A 20,148-nucleotide genomic window follows, 5' to 3' on the forward strand; every position below is an offset into this window, starting at 1 on the left:
TATTAGCTAACTAAACAAAAAACGCCATACAACATTGATAACAAATTAAAAACTCGTTTCATAACATTTTGTTTCTGCCATGAATAACATATTTTTTATAATAGAACATTGTTTTTTTTTGCCTTAATTAAGTTCTCGAGATGCAAAAAATTGACATTATTCATAAACGTGCGACATTCTCTTAAATGTTCAAATGAAACTCATATTAATGATAAACGTCCGTGGCTTTTTTTAATTTGCCATTGATTAAGTGGATTTATGGCATTCATCTGAGGATGTAAGAAATGTGAATTATATTCCAATAATAAAAAAAATAATATATATATATATATATATATATATATATTATAATTTCCTGATGCAAAACATAAAACTAAAATTTCGTTGTTTATAAAAACAATATGAGTACCAAACCTTAAAAATAATACTTGTGCTAGAATTAAGTTTGGATTGGAAAATATTGTAAAATTTAGTGAATCATAATAACCTATGAGACACAATTCAAGCTTAATATGGTACAAAATAAAAATCCTTTGAAACCGATTCGGACATTATATACAAACAATTAGGCGCCGCATTCTGACGAAAACGTACTGATTGTGTTTGATATGAATTTGTAGACATTGAAGTGCAATTTTGCATACATTTACAATAATATCTGAGAAGGCATAGCGGGTAGATTCCACTGTCTTATAATTAATTGTAGCATTATAAAATGAAAGTGGACAGTTTTTACTTCATTTATATTACGTTTGTATACGTCTCTTCAGATAACAATTTTGCCTAACGAATTCCTCGGACGTTTTCGGGTATTTAGAAAAAGAAGATTATGTAATAAAAAAAGGGTAAAAATACTTTGAAAATAATTAATATTTAGTTTTAAATAGAGAATCCTGTCTTATTACTGCATAGCTTTATTCTAAAATGGGCAACCTTTTTAACTCACGGGCAGCACTAAATTTTCAAAGTTTTATAGCACTTATTAATAATTTGCAAAGCTCGATATATACTAATAAACATTATAGTATAAAAATACTAAATGGAAAACGTGAGTATTTTATAAAATAACGTAATAAGAAAAAAATTCTTTATAATTAGATTGTTGATGGAAAAAAGTTTAAGAAATAAATAAAATTCTACTTTAAAATGCTTGGCGCAGAAAAATATTTAAAGGGCAAGTATCCAGCCCGAATGCCGCGGTTTTCGCATATTTGATCTATTTTATTCTAATCAGAGGACACAGCTAGACTTACGTTCCCCTCAAAAAAACATCCGAGTGGAAAGGGTTAATATGGTAAAAGTAAATAATTAAAGTAATAAGTAAATTTTTATTTTTAACATAAATAACTGAAAATTTTATTGTCACAATTGTCTATTATTGTGGCGGGATTAGCTCATGAGTAGCGTTCCCGACTCACACCGAAGGATCGGAGTTCGAATCCCCGGCAAAAATTAGAAATAATGTTAAAAATCGTTTGAAATAATGTTAAAATAGTTTGAAATAGTATTAAAAAAATAGTTCAATTATGTATAAAAGATTTTGGGATTTAGAATTAAAATGAATGTAAGTGTAATAGTAGAAGAAATGAAGACGTAAGAAAAGGGTAAAAAATACAATGATGGTATAGAAGAAAAAAGAGAAGAATGAAGTTACGTTGAAAAGTACATAGATATAATATGAAATAGAAAGAAGAATAGGATTTATGTAAGGAAAGTAGTATGAAACTGAAGATTGTATCGAAATTGTAATTGAAATATGTTGTAGGGGGGCTAAATGCTCGAGTAAGCAAGGTCAATAATAAAAAAAAAGAATTATATAAACTGAATTGCAAAGAATTATATTATTTGCACGTATCGGGAAGTTCTTGCAACTTTTCTTAAACCACAATGCCACTTACACCTAGTCAATTGCAATAAACTTATAACGCATTTATTTATGGATTTTCCGAAGAACATATATTTTTTATAGTGACTACAACAAATTATTCAATGTTTTCATATCATACAACGATAACCTTGTTAGTTATGTCACATGCGATAAGTATTGTAATACGATTCGGCCGTGCGGAGTAACGTATTAAGTTCCGATGTTATTTTTTGAATTTGGCCGAAGCCTCCGTGGCGCAATCGGCTAGCGCGTTCGGCTGTTAACCGAAAGGTTGGTGGTTCGAGCCCACCCGGGGCGAATCTTTTGCTAAAATAATAAAATTATAGGGTGAGTCACAATGAGACATTAAATCAGTGGTTTCGAACCTTTTCTAGCAATGCCATCAGGGGTTTTTTAAATTGTTGCGCTACCTTAATTTTTCTAACAAATTTAATCTCAGAAAAACATTAGTGATATTTTAATTTATTTATCGGGCTTTAAATTACTATACAATATTATGTAAAAATATTCATAAACAAAATTAATTTTTTATATCAATCGGGATTTTTTTTACTTTTTAGTGTATATTTGACGATTGTATTATGAAAACAGCTCTATGCACCCTGAGTGGGCTGAAAACCAACGGTCTTAAATTCAGGATGATGAATACTTTTGATAATAGACAATAATTACAATTTTTACCAAAAATCATTCAAAACAATTTGAAAAATACACTCGGAATTATTAAATCTCAAAATAAAAATGATCGAAAATGAGCAAAAATGAGTTTTAAAGTTTCCTTGTAATCTTTTGTTTCAATACACTTATAAAATAAATAGTACGAAGACTTCAAGCTCAAAATGATAAATACTTTTGAAATAAATAATACTTACTGTAATTTTTTTCAAAAATCATCCTATCAATTTTTGGGCAATGTACTAACGATTGAATCATCAAAAATGTGAAAGTAAATAAATGAAAAAGTGACTTGAATTAATTTGAGCTCTCTAATCCTATACACCATTTACAATAAATCGTACGAAGACCTTAAATTGTTATACATACTTTTGAAAAAGACTTTTTTTTTTTCAAAATTGTTTGAGACATTTTGCACGATGCGCTCGCAATTTGAAACCTCAAATGTGAAAATTTGTTAGAATTCTATTTTTTTTTTTTAAATAATTTTTCGACAATGTACTCACGATTTGGATATCCAAAAAAAAAAATCAACATTAGTGGAAAAGAGGTCTCTCAGGCCTCCGTGGCGCAATTGGCTAGCGCGTTCGGCTGTTAACCGAAAGGTTGGTGGTTCGAGCCCACCCGGGGGCGAATTTTTACAAAAATATGCAAAACTGTTCAATTTTTTTACAATTAAATTTTAGATGATAAATACTTTTGATAATAGACAATATTTATAATTTTTATAAAAATCATTTTACATTTTTCGTCGATGTACTTGCAATTTTGACATCTTAAAATTATGAAAATGATCAAAAATGAGTTCTCCGAAGCCTCCTTGTATTTTTTTGTTTAAAACATTCATAAAATAAATCTTTCGAAGACCTCAAGCTAATAATTATTATGATTTTTTTCCAAAAATCATTCTCTAAACTTTTTGGTCAATGTGCTCACGATTGAATCATCAAAAATGTGAAATAAGTGTAAAAGTCATTTGAATTCTCTCTAATTCTATGTTTTAAAATAAATTGCGCGAAGACCGTAATTGTTGAAAATTCTTTTGAAAACAGACTATAATTTTTTTTTTTTTTTCAAAATTATTCGAGACACTTTTGGACGATGCGCTCGCAATTTTGAAACCTCAAATGTGAAAATTTGTGTTAGTCGTACAGAGATTTCGAACTCTAGGCGATGAATACTTCTGAAAAATATATTTTTCATAAAAAATTTTGACAATGTACTCACGATTTGGATACCAAAAAAAAGTCAAAAATAGTGAGAAGGAGGTATTTCGAGGCCTCCGTGGCGCAATTGGCTAGCGCGTTCGGCTGTTAACCGAAAGGTTGGTGGTTCGAGCCCACCTGGGGGCGAATTTTTATAAAAATATGCGAAACTGTTTATTTTTTTTATTATATTCCCAAAATGATCAAATACATGCAACAATTTTATTTAATAAACTAATGTTTCATAATGCTAATACATTTTCTATTATTTCAAAATACATGATTCGTGCATTTTTGCAAAAACAAGACTTACAAGCCACTCACTTCGGAAATCAACTACCGACATGCATATATCTTTTACAATATCACACTTTTCTTTGTTTTATTATAGTGCGCACCGGATAATTTTTTTGAATTATACTAATTTCTTATTCTTACGATTTAGTCATTTATAGAAAGTGTCTTTAAAGCAATTGTTTTTGTCATATCTGTGGAAGTAAATGTAGTTTAAATATCTCAGTTGATTAAGATTTTGTAAGACATATTTCCAAGACCATATGAACGGAGTTACAATATAAAATTTGTTTTATGATTGTATTATGAGATACCGGATAATTTCAGTTGACCATACTTGTCTGTAACCTCTCAACCTGCTCTTAGGTTGGTATCTTGGCACAATTCCCACAACAAATATTTGTTTTACCATTAATTGTTTTAATGATTTAATTCTATTGTTTCTCACTGTATTTATGGAATGCAATTATTAATGTTAAAAGTAAAACTATGATTAAATTTCTACGAGGTGTGTCTTTAACGCACAATCCTAGGCTGATCTATATGGTAATATATATATTTAACTTGGCTAATGAGCGGCGAAAGTTATGATGGATGAAGGCGTGTTCAAGGAAGATGAACTTTATTAATCGATGTAATATTGGCATTATTAATTCCAATAACTATTAAGTGCCATAAACACTGTTTTAAATTTTATTATTTATTGTCCTCTATGACTAGGGTACATGAATGTTAATTGTTTTTAAATTATCATAAATGATAAGTACAAGCAGAAATACGATTAATATGTACTTATATATAAATAGTATATATAAATTATTCACATTTTACGTATTAAAATTTTCACAAGTATTTGGGCTGATTTTTGCAAATTTTAGGTATGATATAATACCAGAATAGTTTTAATTCACAATCTGGTAGTGGTACATTTTTTTAAACTTATGTTCCATATTTTCACTTAAAAATATCTATTCAAAATTGTTTCCAAGTTAAAATAACCTTTTTGGCATTTTTGCATTAATATTATAACATCATCAGTATTTAAAAAATTACCATAAAGATATATTAAACATCAATAGGCCAATAGGACGTCTTCTAAATAGTAACGTTGTTACGAATATAATCAGAAAAGCTCATAAAAATTTAAATTTTCATTGCTGTTCAAAAAACAATAACAAAACAGTGGTCTATATAAGATTTGAAATATATGTAGAATTTTTTTTTCTATATATTAAAAGGGCGTATAGCTCTATTACAAAGTTCTATAACATAAAGTATTTTTTTATGAAAGTCAATTTTTATTTTCATAAAACTAGTGTGTTTGTTAAATATTTTTAACCAAAAATTGTATGAGGTTGAAAATCTTCTTATAGTATAAAATATAAAAATTAAATCGTTGTTTATAAATAAAAATTGAATATTTTGCTGCAAAAATGTATACTGACAAAAAAAATCAAATATCCTTTAAAAATATTAGCTATACTCAATGCCAACTACAATTTGCTAATTTTCCTATAATTTTGCAAAAGTAGAGCAAGAATGTAACCCAGACTTTATTATTCCTTCATATTAGAGTAAGATAAATTCTATCAATAATTGACAAATTTCTTTCAACTATAAAGTTAAAAAGAATGGTTTTTATAAAGCTGGAACAAATACATAAACCAGTTGTTAATATGGTTTCAAATTGATAAATTATATCAAGGCAGCTGCCTTGTATATAATATAATCTCGTTGATTCTTTCTTTCCGTCCATATTGATTGCAATCCCGATTTTGATCATCAGTACATTTTTTCTATATTTTTTTTTTTACCACAAATCCTACAATTTTGTTCTAAAAACGATGAAGAAATCTTGACAGAAATGATTCTTTTATATCGCAATGATCCATATATCATTACCTGGGAAATGGATCAGGCAATGCAAGTTGCAATATTTCTCTATTTACAGTAAATGGGCTTGTCGTAAATTATATATATTTCAATTAGTTAGACTCACTTTTAGTTACTAATATCCTAATTTAATGAATATCAAATGCAAATAGCTATATTTAAGTCTATAGGCGCACATATTACGAACAATCTGTAATAATCGTGGCGTCATGTTAATAGCAAGAACGCTTAAGGGTATTAAAAATATTATATTGTAAAAGTACGTATATAAGGAATATTCATTTATGTAAGGAATTGAGAAAAATATTGGAAATGTTTTGACTAAAACGAGTAAAATTTATAAACTCAACTAAACGCCAAAATAGAATTAATTTTATGAGTATTTCATGAAATGATTATAGCGTCAAAAATATTTTATGTTGTATGATAGTAGTATTTGTACATTGTTTCAAATTCAAATTATAAATAATAAATATATAGAAATATATATTCAACCGATTTACAAAAAAATATCAAAGTTATTAGTACACCACATTTCTTTAAATTAGAAATTATATCAAAATGTTTACTATATTAACATATACATTGAGTACTATAGTAATATGTACATTGAGTTTACAATATATAGATAAAATATATCGTGTATATTCTTAATTTGCTTATATAAAAATATTGTCAACTATTTAAAAAAAATTTAAAATATCCATTATACATACGTAACTCTAGAGTGGTTTAGCGCTGTTAAATTATGCACCTACGATCTCACAAACTCACCTGAAACAAAAAATAACAATCATTAGTCAATGCAATTGATTTAGCAAAAGTAAACATTTACATAATTTGAAAATAAGACATGAATAACATATAGAACGACTCTACTTCCGAATGATTAAGACGTTAGTGCTGGTCTCCAATATAAAGTTGTTATCAATCGGTGTCGATAAAATTGGCACGGAACTCAAATAAAACTTACTCTAAATCAACTCTTCATGCATAAAAAATGGCATTTATGTTGCATTCGTCGCACACCAAACCGCTAAATGCTTTGATATTGCAATTTACATGGTAAATACCTGAGAATTTTTTTTGCACGTGAAAGTTTAGCGCGGTTAAATATCGTACGTATTAGATAATGCATAGGCAAACATGTATTTACATTAATATACTGGTTCTAGTGCGTAGCAGAAAGATCTTACAATATTTGTTTATTTGTTTACAGATGGTGTTAAATTATCCAACCGGCTGACGAGATTTCTGCAACATTCGGAATGGTGAATGGAGATGATACATAAGGTAAATTTAAGGTTATTTTATGATCATTATTATTTTTTTACCTATTGTCTATAAATACGGTAGATTCCGGATGTAGTACTCTGTAGTATAACCTAAAGCTCAACTCACAAGGAGAACCTCAGCTTTACTCTTCTAGGATATTGATAAAACCGAACAGTTCAAAATATTATAGCTCTATGAGAAGTAGTTTGATTATAAAAAATTATTAAAGTTATTGGAAAACAATTTAACCATCAACTCCAAGAAGAGTAAAGTTGAGTTTCTCCTTGTGAGTTGAGTTTTTTAGATTATACATCTTTTTTATATAATTTTTAATTTGTTGGTATATTGTTCTATATATACAGTAGATTCTGGATATAATTCTTTGTAATATAATCTAAAGTTTAACTCACAAGAAGAATCTCAGCTTTACTCTTCTGGGATTTTGATGAAACTTTGCATGGTGACAAAGTTGATAGTCAAATCGAACAGTTCAAATATTTTAGCTGTATGAGAAATTTGATTATAAAAAATTCATAAAAATTATAAAAAACAAAACGAGAAACTCTACTCAATTCTACCTACTCTACCTCCATGCAAAGTTTCGTCAAGATCCAAAAAAAGTAAAGCCGAGGTTCTCCTAGTGAGTTGAGCTTTAGATTATACTACTTTTTTACATAATATTAATATTTTATGATTATTATTTCTCGACATATTGTTCTGTGTATACAGTAGATTTTATATATATATATGGATATTAGGGTGGTCCTTGAAATGGTCATTTTCAAATTTCCTTGCTCCAAGGGGCTCAAATGGTTCCAAATAGATAAAAAACATTTATCTGAAAGTTTTAGCTCTTAATATTAACGTTTAGATAAAGCGGAATTCAATCAAAGTTTTGTATGGAAATAGCATGGAAAAATTTTCAAAAATTTTAGAAATGTTTTTTAGATGTAATTTAGCGAACAAATGAATGAATAAAACTCATTCATTTGTCGCTAAGTTATATCTACATTTTTTTTAAATTTTCAACATTTTTTCCATGCTCTTTCTATACAAACTTTGATGAATTGCGCACTATCTAAAAGTTAATATTAAGAGCTAAAACTTTCAGAGAATTGTTTTTTATCTATTTGGAACCATTTGAGCTCCTGGGAGCAAGGAAATTCGAAAATGACCGTTTTAAGGACCACCCTAATGGATATAGTACTTTGTAGTATAATCTAAAGCTCAATTCACATGGAGAACTTCAGCTTTACCTTTCTGTGATGTTGAAACTTTGCATGGTGATAGAGTTGATAGTTCAAAATATGACAGGCCTATAAAATTAATTAATAATAAAATAATTGAAGTTTTAGATAGCAATTGGACTATCAACTCTATCTCCATGCAAAGTTTTGTCAAAATTCCAGAAGAGTAAACCTAAGGTTCTCCTTGGAATTATTCAAATTATAGACCATATCACGCTTCGTCCCGTTTGTACGACTGAAGTTTTGTATGCCGTTATATCAGGATACTATCCCCATTTTTTATATCTTTATTGGAATTTCATACTTAAAATTTCATTCAAATTATAGTTCAAAAGCTCATGTTATTTTTATGTGATTGCAACAAAATATCCTCTGTTTTGATATCAAGTATGTAAAACGTATTAATATTGCCAATTTTCAGATATTAATCAAATATTAAACCCTTTCCACTCGGATGCCGCCGCTTCTGCAAAATTCATACTAATTCAGCAATTAGCGAGTGGGAAGGGTTAATACATTTTATATTTCTATCCTTCAATCTCGTTATGTCACTAGATATCTGATTAGGTTTCTTCCAACCATCCTTTCCAATAGAAGATTTGCTCTCATTTCAAAGGACCTTGAGACTTCGATCTCTGCAATAATTTGCAATTTATTTGTCGCTCGTCGTTTCAAAATTTAACTTATTATTTATTAAAGCACTGATTGATATGTTATGAAATGAACGATCAATGTGGTATTTTGCTTTGCAATAGAAAATTCAATCATTTTATTTCAAACTGGTTCGATAGGTAATGTTACTATAGCGTTTTTCATCCAGCAATGCTTGTACTATCAGCATATAAGATATTGAATAAGCGGAAAATAAATTGAAATGTGCCCACGATAATACATCACGATGTTACTTTTTTCGATTTTCTGTTAGGTGAATGTGATTGAAGTAACAGGTCGTATTCAGGATAAGGAACTTCGGAATAACTGGTGGAGTTTATTATTCCAACTCTCATACAAAATTTGGTTACTAAGACATACATATTACACAACTCCTTCGATTGTTGGTCAATGAATGGTTACACTAACATTATTTTAATTACCCATGTTATTATTTATAATCGTCAATACTATTATGCAATTCGCGGTGGTAAAGTTCGCCTCTGAAATGACGCGAATTGCGGATATTGTACGGATGTCAATATTTCTAATGACGCCTTTTTGTTATTAAAACGTGTGATTAAGAAATACCTACATTGAGTGGCCGATGGCTAATGGGCGAATGTCATCTGTGGAAATTTGTAATTATTGTTTTATATAAAACTTTTTCTTCTATTCGCGCTTCATTAATGTTGCGAAGATGCTATTGCGTTGAGCAATTGAAATTTCTCACATTTTGCGTTGATAATTGTGCGATTGTGCGAAAATATGCAGTCGTATAATTAATAAGTCGTAAACAAATAACGCAATGATATCACTATGCAATGAGGTAAATTAATTAATTGTAAAAATATTATTATTATTGTTGGTTTCGCATAATATTGAGTTTACTCATCGTGAAGAAAACGATATAAAACAATCAATATTTAACATTCAATTGTGTGATTCATATAACACCATTAAAAAAAATTAATTAACCTTTACTGCTCGACACTACTTCAAAAACAGGCTACTAGCAACTCGGTGCCGCATTCTGACAAATAATTCACAAATTTTATATGAAAGTACCCTTTTCTAGTTAGATAGAGTGAAACTATATAAAATTTACATTTTTGCGGAAACAATTATATATAGTCCCTTATACAAGTTTTGAATAAAACGACTTTGAATTTGATATTTCACAGCATTGACCTGCTGTAAACTTGATATTATTGTGCATGTTATGCCATTTGTTTCATATGAGTTTGTGGACATTGAGGAATATACATTTACAAAAATATCTAAATTTATCTTGTGCACTATGTTAAAGTTTAAAGCGAAAAACCATAGCGGGCTGATTCTAGTCTCGTGATATTTATCTAACATGTCCTTCTTGATAAAAATATTGCTTCACGAATTGCTCAGTCGTTTACAGTATTTAGAAAAAAGGTTATATAATAAAAAAGAGTGAAAAAACGCACTTATTAATAACTTACAGAACTTGATATATAATAATGAACATTGTAATATAAAACACTAAATTTAAAAAAGTAAATATTTAACTTCACGTAGGATAGAGAAAATGATATTTTTTATATATCTTCAAGTTTTTAGAGATTTATGAACATTTTAGCATATCTTAGGCAAAATGGTTGTCTGTGTGTTCGGATAAAAATTTTCGTCGACGATTTTAGAAACACGATTCAACCGAGTTGAATGTTTTAGAAAGACATTGGAATCCTATTGATAAGAAAACGTGCTGTTTAGTTTTTGGACAAGGCAGGTCCAGCCAATTCGAAGATCCGGGGCAAAAATGCCAAAAATGGTAATTCAGTTTTTAAGAAAACGGAGCGTTCGATTTCTATAAATAAAAAGCATTTTACTTGTATTGAAAAGATGAAGAATTGATCAAATTTTCAAGAAGACAGGTCTAGCGGTTTCGGAGATCTAGTAAAAAAAAGTAAAAAAAAAATGCTATTTGGCGGTCACAAATGATCATTAGACATATGCATCAAATTATCAGATATTTAATAGAGATTTTAACAATAAGTATACATTTTTATATTTCCGGCAACATTGTTTATCCGTTAGATTGCGACGCGGCGCTTACGCGCTTTGATATTTCATCTCTACGTAGCTAAAGCAGCGCAATTGCTTTGAAAAAAAATTTTCCAAACTATTTCAAGGTATTGAAAAAAAAAAATCATTTTTTTAAGTCATTTTTTCCAAAAATTTCAAAATTCTCAAAAATATTTTTTTTCAAAGTTTGAAATTTTGAATCATTTTATAAAATTTAATTTTTGGTACGGAAAGTTCGGGAAATTTGCCTTAATGCACGATGCTATACACCACTAGTTTGCACACTTTTATACCCTATTCGTATACTATTCAATGTCCGGAGTATTCTTAAGTAAGTAATTCTTTTTAAGAGATAGAAACAAAATACTTAAAACTACCAAAATTATCATGAATATAATAATAATAAATAGTAGTCTGCTCGAAGGCAGGTTCATAGTGTGAGACCCACTACAAATCAATAATTTTCTTACTCCTCCTTGCTCATCATGCCCCTTATATTATAAACACCTCGATGAAAGCATGAATATGATTTATTGTTTTTAATTCTGAAATCCCAATTTGTTATTGCAACTTTTATTCTACTCTATTGAATCTTCAACAAAAGTCTCCTCCATCGTCACCATCGACACTAGAGATATAGATATATAACTTTCCACAAGTATCATTTTTTTAGTACTCTCAACAATAATTGTTTTGAGAGGTTGGAACACCGATCAATACTAATTTGATTGATCTCAATTTATTATGACAAGTATATTCAGTCTTCTCAATGAGTATTTTATACGAAGTATCATCATTCGATCTTGGTACATCTTTCAACCATTCTCAGTACAAGCCCACCGCGAGCAGGCACTAATATTTTTTATCTATTTAGATACGATCAAATTTCGTCGAAATTTAAAATCACGTAAAAATAACAAAACCTTACCTCATTGATGAATCTACCGTAAACCTAATGTAAACAAAAGAGTACGAGCCGAGTCCCAGTGGCATAGAATTCTTTGTGTTATTATCTCATTACTATATTCGGACGTTCGGCTGTCGAACAATGAACAACGCGGCCTAACCGTGTTCGCGGGGAGCCATCGAGTCTCACAGTCGTCGCCGGGACTGGGATACGGTAGGAACCGTTATTTCGCTCTCGCGATTACACTATTTTGACGTTGTCGTATCATTGACATACCTAAATCCATTCGAAACTTTCGATCATGGCAGGGTTAGCAAATCATTTGAGGAGGAAGAAAAATATAGTTCGCCGAAAGTCGCTTAAAATGAGAATATCGAACTGAATAATGATCAAACACAGGTTTGATTGATTGATTCTCGTTATCCCTCGATGATACAGCATATAACTTTTTCATATGTTTTTTTTAATAGATTGGAACAAAATACTTAAAATTACCAAAATTATTATGAATATATTAGTAATTAATAGTAGTCTGCGCGAAGACAGGGGGAGAGTGCCACCACAAATCAATGATTCCATTTCTCCTCCTTTATTATCCTCCTTACCATTAAACCTTCTTATACGCCTTGAAGAAATCACAATTTACTATTTCTAATCCCCATATCCCATTTGTTATTGGAACTTTTATTCAACTTCATTGATTATTCAACAGTGTCCTATCGTTTTCCATCGATAATAGAGCATATAATTTTTTTTTGAAGTACCGTTTTTTTAGTACTATCAATAATTATTAGTTCTAATATGGTGAACCAAAATATCAATTAACCATCACAAAAATTACAGAGAATATGTTTGCTCTCAATTTATTATGGAAACTTTTATTTAAATTTCGAACACTATACTTACTATATCCAATTCTGAAAAGCAATACCTTTTAACTGTTCTATGCATTTTTCTATTCATTACACTAGTTCTAATCAAGTTTAATTTGGATTTTTCAAGTTTTGCTTTAACCTCCTGCAATTATTAATACCAGTACAATTCAATTACCTAAACTGCATATAATCTAGTCTGTTTTTTTAATGCAAGGGATGTTTTAGTTGTTAGTTAAGGATGTTTTCTGTTTACCAATTAGAATCAGAATCAGAAAGTTATATATTTCTTTAAGTATTGTACATATAAATCATTGACTTATATATACACTTTCATCCGCAGGTATATTGTTTAACATATATGCAAGAAAGAAAGATAATAAAATATACCTACAGTAGATTTATGTTTATGAACAAAAAGTGATATCTGGTTAACAATTTTCAGAAAAAGTACACACATCAATAAATAAGAAATAATTAAAAGTTACAACAATTCCTTAAAAAAATATTTAGAACGGAATGAAATTAATATAAATATTCTATATTAGCCATGAGTCGATTAGGAAATAGTTTGTCTTGACGTGTTTGCAATACCTGTTGTATTTTGGCCAAGGGCCTGGATGTTACTATTGAGGTCTGCTTACCATTTCAAATTAAACTTTTTAAAGAATGTGCCCTCTACAACAATGCATTATTTACTCAATATATGAATAATTATTTGAAAGTAATAAAATTGAAAAATCTAAGTAGTCTGAACGTTTTCGATCTCTTGTTTTTTTTTGCTAATTTTTCACTTATTTTCAAATTTTTCCTATTTCTTCTATAAATTATTTTATCACAAATACAAGCTAATTACAATTTTACTTTCCAAATGCAATTGACTCTTGATTTGGTATTCTGCAACCAGCTACTAACTATAGTATAACATTTTACTTTAATTTAGTAACTTATTTATAATAGCATTTACAAGAGCTTGGAATGATATTTGATATTACTGGTCACTTTATCATTTTTCAATAAATGTCTGAATTAATTCAAATGACATGAATAATTATATATCGATATTAAAGTAAAATGCACTTTGGATTTTAGTAAAAAAAACTTTAAATCTGTAGTAAATAAAATACGATACTTACTAGTGTGTCTAGTGGTTTATATGTAAAAAAACTTCCTTACTACAAACAGCTCTATATAAAATTTTAAACTACTGCAATCTCTGATACAGCTACTAAAATTCTGCCAAAACCTTTTCTAGCTTTTCCAGCTTTTCTATCTGGACAACGTTCGCTACAATTTTGTTGTAAATTATTATTTAGTAATAATTTGTTAACCAGGTAATCGTACAGATGATTAATTTCTAGTGCAAGGTTTATTACCACTGATTTGGCGAATCCGTTATTCAGAAGATGCTTTGAGATGAACGAAGCCGCTCGAAAAAAACAACTGAAGATTTGTGGAAACATTCCGCTTTTTTGACTATGACCGATGTTTACAATTCGATAGATGTTAAAAGGTTAAATCTGTGGGTTTTTGATAAAGTTTTGCTAAAAGAAAACTTGATAAATCTCGTATAGCGTGTTTTGTTTCACACAGGTTATTCTTGGGCACCTGTCAGGTCAGAAAGAAATTCTTCTAAATAAAGTAGTATCACCTGTTGGTATTAAATCACGTTTTTTTGCATAGATATATATTGTAAATTTAATTTATTATGACTTTAGCTACTTAATTAACCTTTTTGATTGTTAATTAAATTTCAAATAATTAGTTAGAAAATCCATGTAAAACATTATTCTGAATATTGTACTGCAACAAAATGAAAGAGCTTACGAAAATGATTTTCTTTTTAAATAATTTTAGTTTTATTAAACGATAATTTTAGCAGCATCTTCATTAATTGTTCGCTTCTCCACTACTGACTCTATTACTTCTATTTCATTTAATTTTTGTGACCTAGAAATTTCATATCAACCGGTTCTCCTAATTTGGCTGCGCCTTTCATTGAGTCGTTAAATTGTACGCGGCATATTTGTTGTCTAATAATAATACGATTTATAAATGAACACAATTGATTACAATCGCTATTTTATTTGCCTCTGCCGTTGATGAGATTATTGAGAAAGTTTATCATCCATAGCATTTCGCTTTATGATGTTATAATGCGAAAAAATAATAATGTCAAGAATTTATGCGATGCTGTTTCAGCTTCAACGGTAACATGTCATAAAATTTCAAATGGACGATAATTTAATGAACAATTACTCATTCATGACGAGCTTGAAATTGTGTTCGAATCGTGTCAAGTAGAAATGGTAAATGAGTTACAAATAGTAGATATATTTTAACAGCAATCAGAACTATGAGTTCTATGAGCAGTTGTGCTAATATTAAACAATGTGGATTTTTATAGATGGCAATTCAAACTTTTGTCTTCTCTGTGTGCTGAATTTATTACTACAATTTCTGTAATACTAATGCATTTTTAATTGACGCAGCAATGCTGAGGAAGAGCTATTTTTACTTGGCAACGTGTTAAAATCTATATTTTCAAGTGAAAACTGATGCCTCTACTGCTTGACTGACTGAAGAGCAATAAATTCAACTTCTCCAACTATAAATGTATGGCAACGCAAAACACCAAATCATTAATACTACTAAATTTATTTCCTGTAACCTAAGCTGTATCTATTACGACAATTATCAGTAAGAGTTGTCTTATGCAAATGATGAAAATCAGACATGCACTTCTGAGCTGCAAATCAAAACTGGGAACAAGATCCATTACGTAACATTGTTATGATATCAGAATTTCTCCTTTTGCTGTAAATAATATAAGCTTAATAATAATCTTGTAACTATCCACTATCGTATAAAGCTTATAGAATTGCAGGCTGTAAGTGAAATTGCACCTGGTATAGTTTTAGTAGGTCATGAGAGATGAAGTAGGTAGGAACATGTAGGGTTTTATAAAATATTTTGTTGTTTTTAACAAATTCATACTTAGGCTTTATTTTTGAAATTTGCAATTGTAAACTTGTGATTATTTTCAATGAAACTTGTTTATAGCTCCGTGGTAAGAGCTTTGGTCTTGCACCAAAAGGTTTCTGATTATATTCCCATCATTGATCGGACACATTCATCACTAGTGGATCAGTTTTTTTAATTTAAAATATAGATATAAATATAATAATTAAATATATTTTGATCATGTTTTAATATCCAGTCCAAAAATATGATAAAAAAATTTAAGTTTTAGAATTATCTCAAATAAATGTTTATGTGCATTATAAATAGTATATTTATTAAATTGCTGCAATTTGCTCTTTTTATCAATCGCATTAAAAAATGTAGAGTATTTTGTACTCAGTTTTGAATGCATTGTAAAAGTAACTTTTAGAGGTTTTTTTTATAAATATCATGTATGGAGTACAAAATACAGCCATGTCCATGTGTACGAAAATTATTTGAGATGTGATCCTAAAAATTTTGGCAATGAAAGAAACTCAATCCTTTTAGTATTATAATAAAAAAAAATGCTTGAACTAATAACACCTTATAAATATTAATTGTAATTTTTATTTTAAACAGCAATGAAAACTATGTGTTCTATGAGCTGTTGTGATGCAATTCCTTAACCAAGTGTTATTAGAAGGCAACGCAGTGGTTGTCCATTCTCTTTGTAATGAGATTATTATTAGCTTTTTTTCTAATAGCGATGTGATACATTTTGCAATAATGCTTTGAAATGCTATCATATTTAGATCCATAATTATAAGTGGATGATTCACAACTGCTTGATATCAAGCTGTCTAAGACGGGAATAAAACCTGGAACTATATTGTTTTGTTTTAATCACAATTTGAATGTTCTGTAAACTTATGGTGATGACTTCTTACTGAACTGGCTTTAGAAGGCAAACGAACGGTTAGCTTAACTCTTTACTTAATTTACAATTATTAACTCTAATAATATTTAGTTTTTTCTTTATAGTGACAACTTTTATTAGATTTTTAAATTTTTTGTCCAATGCTTCTATTTTCACATGGAAACAAATTGTCATCTCAATTTTCAAGTAAGAACCGATGTCACTGCCACGTGACATCAAGAGTATCGAACCTAGATCTTGTTGTCTTGAAAAATTTGTAGTTCTAACCACTGATCTAAGGGGTAGCCTTATACGAGGGTCATTTAACAAATACTTAGTCTCACCACAACTGCTCACTTGTAAACAAATTATCTCAATTTTCAAGTAAGGACCGATGTCACTACCACTTGGCATTAATATCGAACCAAGATCTTGTTATTAGAAATCCATAGCTATAGCCACTAATCCAAGGGGTAACCTTATACGAGAGTCATTTAGCAAGTACTTAGTCTCACCTAAACTTTTTAGCTTATTTTGCTACAGCTATCAAAAAACGTGGTTCTTGGACGGGTTGATAAATTTGAAGCGCATTGCTGGGCCAAATAAATCGAGCTTGAAAAAAATTATGCTGAAAAATAATTTACTATTTTTCCGTGGTAATATTTTTTATTTGTAGGCTAAGTACTTGCTGAATTATCCACGTACTTTAGTTAAGGATATAAGTTTTCTCAAAACAAAAGAAAATCTTTCCTTGTTGATGACTTTGTCCTACCAGCCAAAGTTGCATCTATGCTCACGACCGTGGCTCGGGATCGATAACCGTATTCCGTTTCGTGACAATTGTGTGACAATTCATAACTCACGAGCTCCGAAAAAAACATCTATTCGTATATAAACATTGTATATTATACCGCTAAGATTTACGCCCGTGCCGTTCGTCTTTATTGGCGTTAGGCGTAATTTCGCTTGATTACATAATTACTCGCCATTGCCGATTCTTTGAGCCATTGTATTCTGAAACATATGTACGAATGCGAATAAAATACATCGGCCGTGACGACATGTAACGATTCGAATTTTAATGGAGGAGATCACCAGACATAATGCAATACCGTATATTATAGTTGTACACGTTTGACTGTTATTATGATTAGATCTGGCGGAGACACGACTGTTTTGATGAGACGACAATCGTTATTGGAAACAATACAGGTAATAATGAAATGAAGGCAGATCCTTGGTGTTTGAACGCTGTATTTTTGCAATGGAAATTTAGATCAACATTTGTTTGGCCCTTTGGTATTGCTGCAACAAGTTGAGATATAGAAAGAAAAACCATTACCAAGCATAACCATTGAGTTGCCTTCTAATTAGAAGTGCATCCACATATTTAAGACTACCATTGGATTGAATTCTATAAGGCGTCGTGGTTGTGGAGTCTCAACATAACTTTTACAACATATATTTTTCATAGTCATAAGAAGCTTCACTTAAGTCTTTAACATTTTTTCAATAGTTTGTATGCCTAACTAGAAATTCGTTAAAATTAATTTTTTACTCGTCTAATCGGTCATTGTATCAACGTTAACGATCAGATTTCGATTTTATCATAATGCTTATTTTTGCATACAAAAAATATTATTTTTATGTGCAATATAATAATATGTTGCAATATAATAATAATATGTTCATATAATTACATTATTTTATGGAATAAGCTATTTCAATTTATAAATGGCTATACCCATTTGGACAGAAGACATACATGGATAAACTTCATAAAGAAACGTTTGCAGCTTCAAAAAAATTCCAATAAACTATACTGCCTGTCGGGTCCTTAATGTAAACTATTTATTTACAACAAATTTCTTGTATACAAAGTAGACTTGAAACCAATTTGGACTTACAGCCTTTCTCTTTGGGGTAGTGGATGTCAAACCAACATGAACATCCTTCAAAAATCTTAGAACAAAATCCTCAAGAAAATACTGGAGGCACCCAAATAATTTTTTAGTCATTTTTTATTAAAAAATATGTTATTGTTTCAAATTGTTAACTGAATCCTGAAATACAATTGGTACTGCCAGCCAAAAAATTAAGGCGACTAAAGAGAAAGTGGCCAAAAGTGATCTACCGGAACCAACAACGTAATTTTGTTTTGTTATGCAGAGAAAATGTTCCACTTATTATTTATTATTATTGTCATTAGTATTATTATTTTTAATTTAATTATCATTTATTCATTTATTTAATCCTTTTATTTTTCTTCCTTATTTCCCTTTGTTTTGATTTTCCACATTCACTTTCAGCTGATAAATTGTATTTATAATCTGATTGTTGAAATATACTGTGAATAATAAAAATTAAAACAAAGTTTCTTATCCGAGATACAATTAGAGCTTAAGACACTTGTATTGCTTGTACTTTATTATTGGAACAGCTAAATACGTTCAATAATAAAATTTATATAAACAATAAAACTAGTTAAGTGTGACTTTATGGTTCATTTTCTATTGAAAACCTAGATTTTTGACATGTTTAAGAAATCTATTATTTACCTTCGCAGGTTACGCGTTCTCATCTGAATTATTTAAACGATTATTTAACGGCATTGTGTGCTTTTAAATTCGTGTATGCCATTGAAATTCATCGAAGGATCCGAACTTGACCGCTAACCAAACGAACATAATGTGTCGTAACCTAATCCCGATACTCGCGGAATTTGACACCATTGTCAGGTGCGGAAAGCGCGCGCGCGCTCCAACACACCGACAGGTGAAGACGACGCTACGTGATTGTAAATAATTGACATTTATTTATACGATTGTTTTGGACTTAACGTTAAATAATTTGTTAGGTTTTGTTGTTGTTCATTATTTAATTCTGAACAAAACTGTTATATTTTGGTTAGTTCTATCTTGAGATCTTCCACTCGTGATCCACCAAGATGCTGCAAAACTATATTTAAAAAGTCCACTTTTTGCATATTGTGAGTCAAAGCACCGGATTTACACAATGGTTATATCAAACCGAAACAATATTAAATATATAATTATTTAAGCTGTTCTTTGATAATAAAATAAATTAGAAGATGGCAACTTGTTTAAACTTTATAGCTGGCTGATGTAAATATGTTGATCGTTGATTTGTTGCTGATCCTTTTAACCAATAGGGTTTTGATCCTTTTAGTTCGGTTTTACAATCTTCCTGATTTTTTTAGAAGTATTGATGAATAGGATGAATTAATAAGGAAAAGTGTGATAGATGTGATTAGAATTGAAATGCAACATTTGCATATCACGTCCATACTGATGCAAGTAA

General features: G+C 29.5%; 2 non-coding genes across 2 annotated transcripts; both read left to right on the forward strand.

The window, feature by feature from the left end:
• The first annotated feature begins 3,122 nt into the window (after positions 1 to 3,122).
• On the forward strand, positions 3,123 to 3,196 carry Trnan-guu. Its single transcript has one exon. It is a non-coding gene; the product is annotated as a tRNA-Asn (tRNA).
• Positions 3,197 to 3,841: 645 nt separating this feature from the next.
• On the forward strand, positions 3,842 to 3,915 carry Trnan-guu. The gene has a single exon. It is a non-coding gene; the product is annotated as a tRNA-Asn (tRNA).
• Positions 3,916 to 20,148: the final 16,233 nt, after the last annotated feature.

Source organism: Ctenocephalides felis, unplaced genomic scaffold (genome assembly GCF_003426905.1).
Source record: "Ctenocephalides felis isolate EL2017-DRISC unplaced genomic scaffold, ASM342690v1 CF-g0.4_SCAFFOLD_02850, whole genome shotgun sequence".
NCBI lineage: Eukaryota > Metazoa > Arthropoda > Insecta > Siphonaptera > Pulicidae > Ctenocephalides > Ctenocephalides felis.